At 42.5% G+C, this 12,435-nt stretch overlaps 1 non-coding gene across 1 annotated transcript; it reads left to right on the forward strand.

Annotated features, from left to right (window-relative positions):
• The first annotated feature begins 4,606 nt into the window (after window positions 1-4,606).
• On the forward strand, window positions 4,607-4,794 carry LOC118909038 (U2 spliceosomal RNA). The gene has a single exon (XR_005023466.2). It is a non-coding gene; the product is annotated as a U2 spliceosomal RNA (small nuclear RNA).
• The last annotated feature ends 7,641 nt before the right edge of the window (window positions 4,795-12,435 follow it).

A 12,435-nucleotide genomic window follows, 5' to 3' on the forward strand; every position in this document is an offset into this window, starting at 1 on the left:
CATAACCTCAGAGAGCTTCCCGAGGCTCCTGGGTGATCCCTCCCCCAAAGCTGTTCATCTGCTCTCTGTCTTTATCAATCAGTTTGCATTTTGAGGACTTCTATATAAATTCAACCACATGGCTTGTATCCATTTTTTCTGCCTCTTCTCGCTCAACATGATTATTCTGAAATCCACCCATGTTAACGTGGGCATCAATAGTTCACTTCTTATCCCTGAGCAGTAGGTGTCCCATGGTGTGGCTGTATTACAAGCCATGAATGATCACTCATTCACTTATGGATGGACAGCTGAGCTGTTCCCAGTTTTTTAAGCTGCCCTCTGCTTCCCCAGGACGCCACGGGGCACAAGGGAGAGTCTCGGTGGGCTGGACTCTTTCAGCCCAACCCACCCTGACCCAAGCCAAGGCGACTCAGCGCATCGCTTTATCCACTGGGCTTCCTCCTCCAGCCCCGCGACATGAAGCATCCTCCGGACTCCGCATGCCAGGCTCAGGCCCCGCCCGCACCGCCTAGGAACTGCATGGCCTTCAGAAAGCGCTGGTTCTTTCGCGCAACTCAGTCTCCCCACCTGTAAAACAGGGACCCCATGCGACTGTCGTGAGACAAGGTCCTCACAGGCCTAATGCTGAAGATGGCATCCCACAGTAAAGCTTTTGTTTGAGCAAAGTTTCACAAGTATACAGTTATTCACAGTTTCACAATTTAAAAACTGAAATTTGGAAAACTTCAGATCTAGATCCTTTCAAGTTTGACAGACTATTTAAAGTAAAAACGGCGCGTCAACTATCGTGTGGGTGAGCAGTTGTTTTCCTGAGTGCCGTGGCATTCTCCTTTAATTAGTGCCGGTCTCCTAGAAAAGCCATGTCTGTAATTTCTGGGGCGTGTCCATCAGAGCTGCTTTTAGATTTCCATGTCTTTACGGGCTGTGGCCACTTCCGTGGACAAGGCAAGTTTCCTAATCTGCTTCCTGAGAGAGGGATGGTCTGCAAATCCCATGACTGCCAGCTGGAGCCTTGAAATAAAACATCAAAGCCTCTGGAAATAAGGATGCCATCTCCCCTTGGTCTGCTTATCAAGGGCTCCTGGCACCCCAATCCTTTTGGGTCAGTAGGTCCCCAGGCAGCTCGAAGCAGCTGTGTCTTGGATAAGAGTTCAGGCTCTGTAGGCAAACAGATGGGTTCAGTCCCAGCCCAGCTGCTTACCAGCTCTGTGAACTTGGGCGAGTTGCTTGAAAGCCCAGGATGTCAGTTTTCTCATCTACATAATAAGAGTGATAATAGCCGTATCTTCTTTCAGAAGGAAGTGACAGAGGCTCTCAGCTTGGCTACTGTTACCATCATCGCAGGATCTTAGCGAAGGAGACCTAGTCTGCATCCAGCCCCGTGCCCACATCCCCTCCCTGTGACGGGCTGCCCTGAACCTCGGCCTTCGTGCCCCACCTGAGAGGGGGCGCCACACGCAGCCTGCTCTGCTCTGGGCAGCTCTGTCCGGGAGAGTAACGGGGTTGACCCCTTCTCATCTCCTGGGCATTTCTCACCACTGGGGCTGGGTTTGTGCTGACACTTGGGGCATCAGCCTGGCTATTCCCCATGGCAGTTCCTCAAGGCAGAGCATGTTTCCCTTGCCCATCTCTTCTACCTTTCCCTGGCCTACCCCACAAAGAATATCCCAAATTCCCTCCCTCAGTCCTTCCTTAGGTACAGAGCTGGAGTTATCAGACCACCGGTCACGAGCCTTTGGTGATGCCCTTCTCATAATGGAAACCAAGAAAACCCGGGAAGGGCCAAGCAATTCTGGGCACCCGCTGGTCCTACGCCAGCTCCCACCGCTCTTGACAGCATGGGAAGAGCTGGACTGAGTGCAGAGCACACGGGACCATCAAACAGCGAAGCTGGGCAGGATACCCACTCTCTCCTCAACTGGTTCACAAGTAATGCCCATAAGCACCCAGAAGGTGCTCGGTCAGTGCTGGTACTCTATTTTCTGTTTTTGAGAATGGTGTCCTTAAGTCCTACCATTCTATAAAAGGACTGGACCCGCCTGGCCAGGCCGCAACTGGCCTCAGACGTGGCCCCAGTTCTGCTCAGTCACTGCCCCTCCCAGGGTCCAATTTGGGAAGGGCCCTGAGGTGGCTGTTTGTGGGCTTCTAACTTCTTCTTGGGTCTAAACCGAAGCTGTGGCTCGCCCCATGTTCCTAGTAATTAGAGAGGCCAGAAAAGCCAGGGAGCCTGTACGGAGGCTAGAGCCGAAGACTAAGGCCGGAGGAGCGCCCTGGAGTCTCAGAGCTTCAGACGCCCCTCCAGGGCCGGGAGCTGTTCCCGGAGACCATCGCCTCGAGCCTCTGCCTCTCCTCACACCGAATACTTCCAGAGATGGCAGGTGCTTTGAAGGATTCTCGAATGTCAGAATCGGACAGGGCATTAGAAAGAGAAAGTCCTACCGCCTCATTTGTTGGTATCATTATATTATTAATAGAAATACTTATGATACAGAATGACTTTCAAAAGTTAAAATTATCTTATTTTTATACTAGCCCCTACCTCCATAATCTCCATATGACAACGAAAATCCTCTTACTTTTTGGTGTATACCCTTCCAGATCCTTTTTAGACTTACGTAAATATATGTGAGTAAACATAAAAAGCGATAAACTGTAGCATGTCAAAGTTCAGGCTCTAGAGTCAGACCAGAGAGGCTTGGATCCTAGCTCCACATCTCACTGGCAAGATATTTAAACCACCTAGGCCACTGTTTCACCATCAGTAAATTGGAGGTCATTGTCATTTATATCATTGGATGTTTCTGAGAATTGAACACAGTAACCTACTAAATCATTTCGCACAGTGGCTGCTGTGTAGTAAGCACTCAATAAGTATTAACCATTTTATTAGTATTGATGTTTTGCAAGCTGATTCACTAAGCAGTTCATGGACACATTTCATCTTAAATATATTTGTTATTTATGGCTGCTTCTGCACTACAATGGCTGAGTTGAGTAGTTGCAGCAGAAACCATAAGGCATACAAAGCCTAAAATGTTTGCTATCTCGCTCTTTACAGAAAAATTTTGTCACTCCATGGTCTAGATCAGTGACTTTAAAATATGTTCTATCAAACCTAAGGCTCCATGCAGGAATCTCAGGGGAAAGAGAGGAGGAGGTAGTAGGGTCCCAGGGCCCCAGCACCTTTCTATCAAGACTGATTCTCTTATTTGTTGAAGTTAACTAGCCCTTTTATCAGACACTTAAGGAAGAACCATAGCAACTCTTTCCAATCTCTCTGAGGGTAGAAGCAAAAGGACTATTTCCTACCTCACCTTATGAGGCTAGCATCACCCTAGTACCAAAACCAGAGAGGCATTACAACAATAAAAGACTGTGAACCAGTATCTCTTGTGAACACATATGCAAAAATCCTCAACAAAATATTAGTAAATCAAATCCAACAGTGTATAAAAAGAATTATATACCAATGACCAAGTGGGATTTATTCTGGGTATACGAAGCTAGTTCAACATTATAAAATCAATTAATATAATCCATCATATCAGCAGGCTAAAATAGAAAAGTCATGTGATCATATCCTTAGATGCAGAAAAAAACGTTTGACAGAATCCAACACTCAGTAAACTAGAGATAGAGGAGAACACCCTCACTTGATAAATAATATCTACAAAAACCCTACAGCTAGTATCACACGTAACAGTGAGAAACTTGAAGCTTTCCCACTAAGATCAGGTAAGCATAAGGCTGTCCCCTCTCACCACTGCTTTTCAACATCTTACTGGAAGTCCTTGCTAATGAACTAAGGGAAGAAAAGGAAATAAAAGGTGTACAGCTGGGAAGGAAGAAATAAAACTGTCTGCAGATGATGTGATTGTCTATGCAGAAAATCCAAAAGAAGCAGGGTTTGGAGAGCTTCCAGGTTTGTGACATGTCCACATACCAGGATGGTAACGCACCCCAACTCCACAGGGACAGAGCTCCCGCCTCTGGGACTCTCCCAGACCTTGCCTATGTTTCTTTTTAGTTGGCTGTTCACGTGTATCCTTCGTCATTTCCTTTAACAAATGGGTAAACATAAGTGTCCCTTGAGTTCTGTGAAAAATCAAATCCAAAGGAGAGATCATAGGAATCTTCAATTTGTAGAGTCAAACAGAAGTTGTGGGTAAGCTGGGGATCTACTACTTGTGACTGACGTCCTGGTAGGGCATGTCTCATTGGACTGATTTCTTAACCTGGGATCTGATGCTTTCTCCAGGTAATGTCAGAGCTGAGTTAAATTGTAGGACACCCAGATGGCATTGTGGGATTCTTCATGTGGGAAAAAACCCCACACATCTGACGACCAGAGTGTCAGAAGCATTCTGAGTGAAAGTAAAGGAAAAAGACAGAGAACTGTAGGTTTTTTTCCAATACAGCTACATGTGGCAAAATAATAAGATTTGTCAAAGCCAGAAGGTAGATACAAAGATACTGATTTTATTATCCTCTGTACTTTCTTTGTATGCTTGAAATAGTTCATAAATTAAAAGAAAAAAAGACTTGATATATAAACATGGAAAATATTGTCAACATTTCAAAGGATACACAATGAAAATATCCCACTGTTTCCCAGCCTTTTGGCTGAGATCAAGTGTAGTATCTGTTCTTATCAGTTTAATATCTGGTATGTCCTCATTCCAAAGACACTATATTAAATGGATTTTTGGAGCAGGGAGATGGAATAAGAGCTTGCTCCAACCTCCACTCACCGACTTGTATTGCAGTATCTTCTGTAACCGTGCATCCCCTTCGGATTAAAAAAAAAAAAAGAAAGAAAAATATCTTGTTCATTTCAGATTCACGGTCTTCCTCCTTAGAGACACTGATTACTACCAATTTCATGTGCATCTTTTAGGAATAGTCTGCAAATGTAAACTTTACTACAAAAGCTGCCCCACTCAGAAGAATCATTAAACATCCTTATGCACATGGATGTCTGATTCATACATGTGGGAAGCAGGCCTGCAAACTGAGTGGTGACCCTTTATTTTGGATGTTCACAGGAAACCACTCTTTATTTTCTCTGTCAGTGGTCACAAACCCATCTTGTGTCTTTTCCAGTTGGTGATTATGTGGGCCTCTCGTGTTTAATTCAGGTCAGCTTTTCTGGAGAATGACTATGGATCTCTTTGAAATATCTTCCCCAGGATCCCTAGAATGAAATTTTCATATATCAAACAAACTATTGTTAGGGCAGGCCATCCCAAACACATCCTCAAAATGTAGTGAATATTAGTCTGGTCATTTTCTTACGTGGTCCCCAAATAGGCAGGAAGTCACAAACTTCAGTTTATTATGTGGGTAAATCCCCTACTGACTCCTTTAGGGGACAAAAAAGAGAGAAAACTTACAAAGTGAGAGTATATTTAGTACTGTTCTGTATCCTGCCTTTTTTTTCTGACTTATCAATCTATCTTGAGATGGTTTCATGCTTCATATCAATCCACATAATCTTGCTCTTTTATTTATAGTGTAAATACTGGTTCAATTTCATTTATGAACATGCTGGGGGCTAAAATTAGTAACGATCTATGTTTTCAAAAATAAAGTCTTAATTTCTGTTAAGTATAAGGTGATCAACTCATCCCTTTGCTTGGGATTTTCTCAGTTTTATCACTTAACGTCTTGGGTCCCAGGAAACCTCTCACTTACGGGAAGTAACTGATAACTGGAATATTTGGTCACCATATTTAAGTAAGGTATGAACACTAGACAAGTTTGATCGGGAGCTGGCACATCATGACAACATGAGTTATGATCTTCATTTTTGCCCTAAAATGAAATAATTAATCAAATATTGTTCTGATAAAATAAAGATTTTTGTAGGACTTCTCTTATTGCTAGGTATTGCCTCATGTTTTTAGGTAGCTGCATAATATTCCATTGTGTGACTTCACCATAATGTTATTAAACCTTTCCCTGTTGATGGACATTTCATTTTTTTCCAGTGTTTTGCTGGAATAAACAAGTATGCCATCAATGTTCTTATTTATCTGTTCTAAAAACTGGTAAATTCCATTTAATAATTTGTTTTGAAAATAAGGTTTTCCTGCTAAAAACAAAACTCAAAAAGTCACAGGATTAAAGACTCTTTCACCCTGGGCCTTCTGTGAGTCTCTTTTTCTTCAGGTGACTGACTGGGCTAAGAATGAGTTTAAAACAGTTTGGCAGCTACAGTCTGGGAAGGAAGCCCAGGCCAAAGGGAGGCTCCCGGGGGTGCAGGAGGCAGAAAAACAGCCTGGTGCTGCAGTTCCCAGTGCGGAGGGGGTGTTTATCGAGGCGGTGGGAGCTGAGCTGGCTGGACTCTGAGGGGTCCAGTGTTGGCTGGGAGTAGTGCTGAGAGACTGGAGCCTTTCAGCTGTGTTCTAAAAGGAGCAGGGAGAGGAAGGAAAGACAAGCCCAGACACACACTGGGTGGCTGCCGGCTGGCCGGGGCGCTTGGTACAACAAGCCAGGTACCAGGCCATGGGGCCCAGCCAGCTCTCCACCACCAGGAACCCACCCCACACTGGGCAGGTTTAGGTCAGTTCCGCAGTTGCTTCTCGGGACTATTAGGAATGGGTTTTTACAGAGTACGGGATAATGCAGTACTTTTCCAGGGACATGTGCTGCCTGGGCCAGAAAGGGGATTGTCTAGCCATGTTATATGTGTGATGCATGTGTATTAATGCATCGTTTATCCATCAAAGGGGCTGCAGCATCACTCCCCAAACTGTTCTGTGCAGAATATTGTTAGTGAAACACAAAGTCCAAGAGTCAAACAAGTTTGGGAAGTTCCAGGTCAGTCAAAATCAAGTAAAATTCTTTATTATGACAATTATCACAGATCAATATGCTAATACAGTGCTTTGTTAACTTTCAAAAAGGATATAAAGTGTGCATTGTTTCCCAGACTTTGAGTCCTTGGAATCCCCTCCCCACAATGCCTAATAGCATCTTTGCTGATTCTAGTCCTCAGGACAAGGCAGAAGCCAACAGGCCTACCCTTACACAGCCACGAGTCTAGGACAGAGTGAGCTGTGGAACCTGGCCAATGAGACACACCATGGACACTGCCATGTCCTACATACATTCATGATGGGCATCTTTCATGATACCAAATGATTGACTTCTATGAGCATGAGGGATTCTCCTGGAATTCTGAGTCAGGAGCAGCCCTGTGGGGTCCGAGCAGCTGAGTGAACATGGCAGAGTAGCCGGGCTTTCTACAGCTGCTTCACTGCCCCTCACTTCTCTTAGTCCCAGAGATTGGGCATGACACCTAACTAACTGCAGTGACCTCTAAGGGCCTCTGTGCATCAGGCCTGGTGCACACAGGCCCAATTGGCATCCCATGGTGTGACTCTGTGTTTATGACTCCATCTTTACTGATCCGTTCTTTTCGGTTAAAATGCAAAGCCATCTGAGAAGAACCATTGCCAAGGTCCTAGGCAGCCTCTCTGCCCCAAGAGTTGTGTGGAAAGAGCCAAGTCTGGTGTTGGTGGAAGATGGAATGACCTGTGCTAGTGGCTGTATTTGCAAATCTTTGGGTAAGGCTGGTACATTGTATCCAGGGTCTCTTCCCTTGGAAAGAACCAGAAAATGAAATGCTAAGGAGTGTGGGAGAAACTGAGTCTTAGCTCATTCTGCCACTAATTTGCTGATTGATATTATAAAATATTTCCCTCTTTCTGAACCTCACATTCTTCCTCTGTAAAATGAGGTGGTGGGACTCTCTCACTTATTTTTTTTTTCTGACGTTCTGATCAGAGGAAGACTTCTGTCAAACAAAGGTCTGAAGTGTCATTCCATGTAAAACAGATTAAAGTGGTCCTTAACCAAAATGTTCCTAAGGTAGTGTTACATCATTATAACATCATTTATAAATTCATGACTGACATCTTTCATGGTACAGAAAATCACTAAAAATCAGGATGTTTACTGTGAAAATCAGGATGGAAGTGTTTTAGGAGGAGGGAATAGTTATGACCTGATCAGGGTACACCAAGGGCTTGTCGGTGGCTGCAGAATTCTATTTCTTTTTTTTTTTTTTTTAAATAATTATTTTTTATTGAAGGGTAGTTGACGCACAGTATTACATTACATTAGTTTCAAGTGTACAACACAGTGGTAGAACATTTATATACATAATTCTAGGTTCCAGCTATCACCCTACCAAGCTGTTACAATATCTTGACTATATTCCTTATGCTATACATTACATCCCGGTTACTTATTTATTTTACCTCTGGAAGTCTGTCCTTTTTTTTTTTTTTTTTTTTTTGTGAGGGCATCTCTCATATTTATTGATCAAATGGTTGTTAACGACAATAAAATTCTGTATAGGGGAGTCAATGCTCAGTGCACAATCATTAATCCACCCCAAGCCTAATTTTCGTCAGTCTCCAATCTTCTGAGGCATAACAAACAGGTTCTTACATGTAGAACAAATTCTTACATAGTGAATAAGTTACATAGTGAACAGTACAAGGGGAGTCATCACAGAAACTTTCGGTTTTGCTCATGCATTATGAACTCTAAACAGTCAGTTCAAATATGAATACTCATTTGGTTTTTATACTTGATTTATATGTGGATACCACATTTCTCTCTTTCTTCTTATTATTTTTAATAAAATGCTGAAGTGGTAGGTAGATACAAGATAAAGGTAGAAAACATAGTTTAGTGTTGTAAGAGAGCAAATGTAGATGATCAGGTGTGTGCCTGTAGACTATGTGTTAATCCAAGCTAGACCAGGGCAATAAAACATCCACGTATGCAGAAGATTTCTCTCAGAACAGTGGGGGGTGAGGTTCTAAGCCTCACCTCTGTTGATCCCCAATTTCTCACCTGATGGCCCCCCTGCGACTGTGCCTGTCTTAGGTTGTTCCTCCCTTGAGGAATCTTACCCGTCTCTGGCTAACCAGTCATCTTCCGGGGCCATACAGGGAAATGTGAAGTTGGTAAGTGAGAGGGAAGCCTTATTGTTTGAAAAGGTTAGCTTTTTACTTCTTTGCATATTTATGCCCTGTGGCTTCCATGCCCAGCATTTGTCTTGAGGTATCTTTACCACTTGGAAGAATTATGATAATCGGTAAATTTGATATGAGGCACGAATTCTATTTAAGGGTTGTAATTAGGAAGGAAGAAGAAAAGCTATAGAAGTAGCAGGCGGAAGAAAACATGGGAAGATTGATTATTTCTTTGACATATCTTCTTGTAGAGTAACTTCAGCATGTATAGGTTTTAAGCTACTACTTAAATTGTGCACACACATTAACATAATAGGAGTATAGTTACATAACCAAAGCATATCTGTAATTACCAGCCATCTCCAGTGAAACCAAGAAAACCAGTTAGGCACCTTAGGCATTTGTGAAAACTTATCTATGATATGGTGGATATTGTCCAACTGAACTTGAACAGTCTGAGAGAAATCAGACAAATTAAAACAACCCATTCCTGGGGAATGTTCACATCCCTTATGTTCTTTTAACAGTAAATAGTCTGTAGTTGTAAGACTTTGGAGCGCTACAATTTGCACTTCTCCAAATTCTTGGTTGAGTTCCAACAGTATAGATCCAGTCAAATTTGTTGTTTTACTGTATGCACAGGCCAGCTTAGATATCTCCTTCCTCATTCCCATGGCAAGTCCAGGAACTGGTGGGATGAGTGCATCTACAGCTGTAGCAGTGCATGGATCTTTGTTGGGGTTTTTTGATGATCATCTTCTGGCATGAGTCTTCCCGAGAGTGCTGATGTTGGAAGTTCTTTTTCATATCGTATCTTAGTTCATTTTTGGGGTAGCCCAATTAGGCTTTGATCCTCTGTATAAACACAAACAGACCCTTTGCCTACACTTTTATATGCCCTTTATACCCTTGTGTAGAACTCGTTGGAGGTTACCACACAGGAACTGACTTTTTTTTTTTTTTTTGCTTTGTTTTTGGTATCACTAATCTACACTTACATGACGAATATTATGTTTACTAGGCTCTCCCCTATACCAGGTCTCCCCTATAAACCCCTTTACAGTCACTGTCCATCAGCATAGCAAAATGTTGTAGAATCACTACTTGCCTTCTCTGTGTTGTACAGCCCTCCCTTTTCTCCTACCCCCCCATGCATGTTAATCTTAATACCCCCCTACTTCTCCCACCCTTATCCCTCCCTACCCACCCATCCTCCCCAGTCCCTTTCCCTTTGGTACCTGTTAGTCCATTCTTGAGTTCTGTGATTCTGCTGCTGTTTTGTTCCTTCAGTTTTTCCTTTGTTCTTATATTCCACAGATAAGTGAAATCATTTGGTATTTCTCTTTCTCCACTTGGCTTGTTTCACAGAGCATAATACCCTCCAGCTCCATCCATGTTGCTGCAAATGATTGGATTTTCCCTTTTCTTATGGCTGAGTAGTATTCCATTGTGTATATGTACCACATCTTCTTTATCCATTCATCTATTGTTGGACATTTAGGTTGCTTCCAATTCTTGGCTATTGTAAATAGTGCTGCAATAAACATAGGGGTGCATCTGTCTTTCTCAAACTTGATTGCTGCGTTCTTAGGGTAAATTCCTAGGAGTGGAATTCCTGGGTCAAATGGTAAGTCTGTTTTGAGCATTTTGATGTACCTCCATACTGCTTTCCACAATGGTTGAACTAACTTACACTCCCACCAGCAGTGTAGGAGGGTTCCCCTTTCTCCACAGCCTCGCCAACATTTGTTGTTGTTTGTCTTTTGGATGGCAGCCATCCTTACTGGTGTGAGGTGATACCTCATTGTAGTTTTAATTTGCATTTCTCTGATAATTAGTGATGTGGAGCATCTTTTCATGTGTCTGTTGGCCATCTGTATTTCTTTTTTGGAGAACTGTGTGTTCAGTTCCTCTGCCCATTTTTTAATTGGGTTATTTGTTTTTTGTTTGTTGAGGCGTGTGAGCTCCTTATATATTCTGGACGTCAAGCCTTTATCGGATGTGTCATTTTCAAATATATTCTCCCATACTGTAGGGATCCTTCTTGTTCTATTGATGGTGTCTTTTGCTGTACAGAAGCTTTTCAGCTTAATATAGTCCCACTTGTTCATGTTTGCTGTTGCTTTCCTTGCCCGGGGAGATATGTTCAAGAAGAGGTCACTCATGTTTATGTCTAAGAGGTTCTTGCCTATGTTTTCTTCCAAGAGTTTAATGGTTTCATGGCTTACATTCAGGTCTTTGATCCATTTTGAGTTTACTTTTGTATATGGGGTTAGACAATGGTCCAGTTTCATTCTCCTACATGTAGCTGTCCAGTTTTGCCAGCACCACCTGTTGAAGAGACTGTCATTTCGCCATTGTATGTCCATGGCTCCTTTATCAAATATTAATTGACCATATATGTCTGGGTTAATGTCTGGATTCTCTAGTCTGTTCCATTGGTCTGTGGCTCTGCTCTTGTGCCAGTACCAAATTGTCTTGATTACTATGGCTTTATAGTAGAGCTTGAAGTTGGGGAGTGAGATCCCCCCTACTTTATTCTTCTTTCTCAGGATTGCTTTGGCTATTCGGGGTCTTTGGTGTTTCCATATGAATTTTTGAATTATTTGTTCCAGTTCATTGAAGAATGTTGCTGGTAGTTTCATAGGGATTGCATCAAATCTGTATATTGCTTTGGGCAGGATGGCCATTTTGACGATATTAATTCTTCCTAGCCACGAGCATGGGATGAGTTTCCATCTGTTAGTGTCCCCTTTAATTTCTCTTAAGAGTGACTTGTAGTTTTCAGAGTATAAGTCTTTCACTTCTTTGGTTAGGTTTATTCCTAGGTATTTTATTTTTTTTGGTGCAATTGTGAATGAAGTTGTTTTCCTGATTTCTCTTTCTCTTGGTTCATTGTTAGTGTATAGGAAAGCCACAGATTTCTGTGTGTTGATTTTGTATCCTGCAACTTTGCTGTATTCCGATATCAGTTCTAGTAGTTTTGGGGTGGAGTCTTTAGGGTTTTTTATGTACAGTATCATGTCATCTGCAAATAGTGACAGTTTAACTTCTTCTTTACCAATCTGGATTCCTTGTATTTCTTTATTTTGTCTGATTGCCGTGGCTAGGACCTCCAGTACTATGTTAAATAACAGTGGAGAGAGTGGGCATCCCTGTCTAGTTCCCGATCTCAGAGGAAATGCTTTCAGCTTCTCGCTGTTCAATATAATGTTGGCTGTGTTGGCCAATCATAGATGGCCTTTATTATGTTGAGGTACTTGCCCTCTATTCCCATTTTGCTGAGAGTTTTTAACATGAATGGATGTTGAACTTTGTCAAATGCTTTTTCAGCATCTATGGAGATGATCATGTGGTTTTTGTCTTTCTTTTTGTTGATGTGGTGGATGATGTTGATGGACTTTCGAATGTTGTACCATGCTTGCATCCCTGGGATGAA

This window comes from Manis pentadactyla, chromosome 2, assembly GCF_030020395.1.
Source record: "Manis pentadactyla isolate mManPen7 chromosome 2, mManPen7.hap1, whole genome shotgun sequence".
Lineage (NCBI taxonomy): Eukaryota > Metazoa > Chordata > Mammalia > Pholidota > Manidae > Manis > Manis pentadactyla.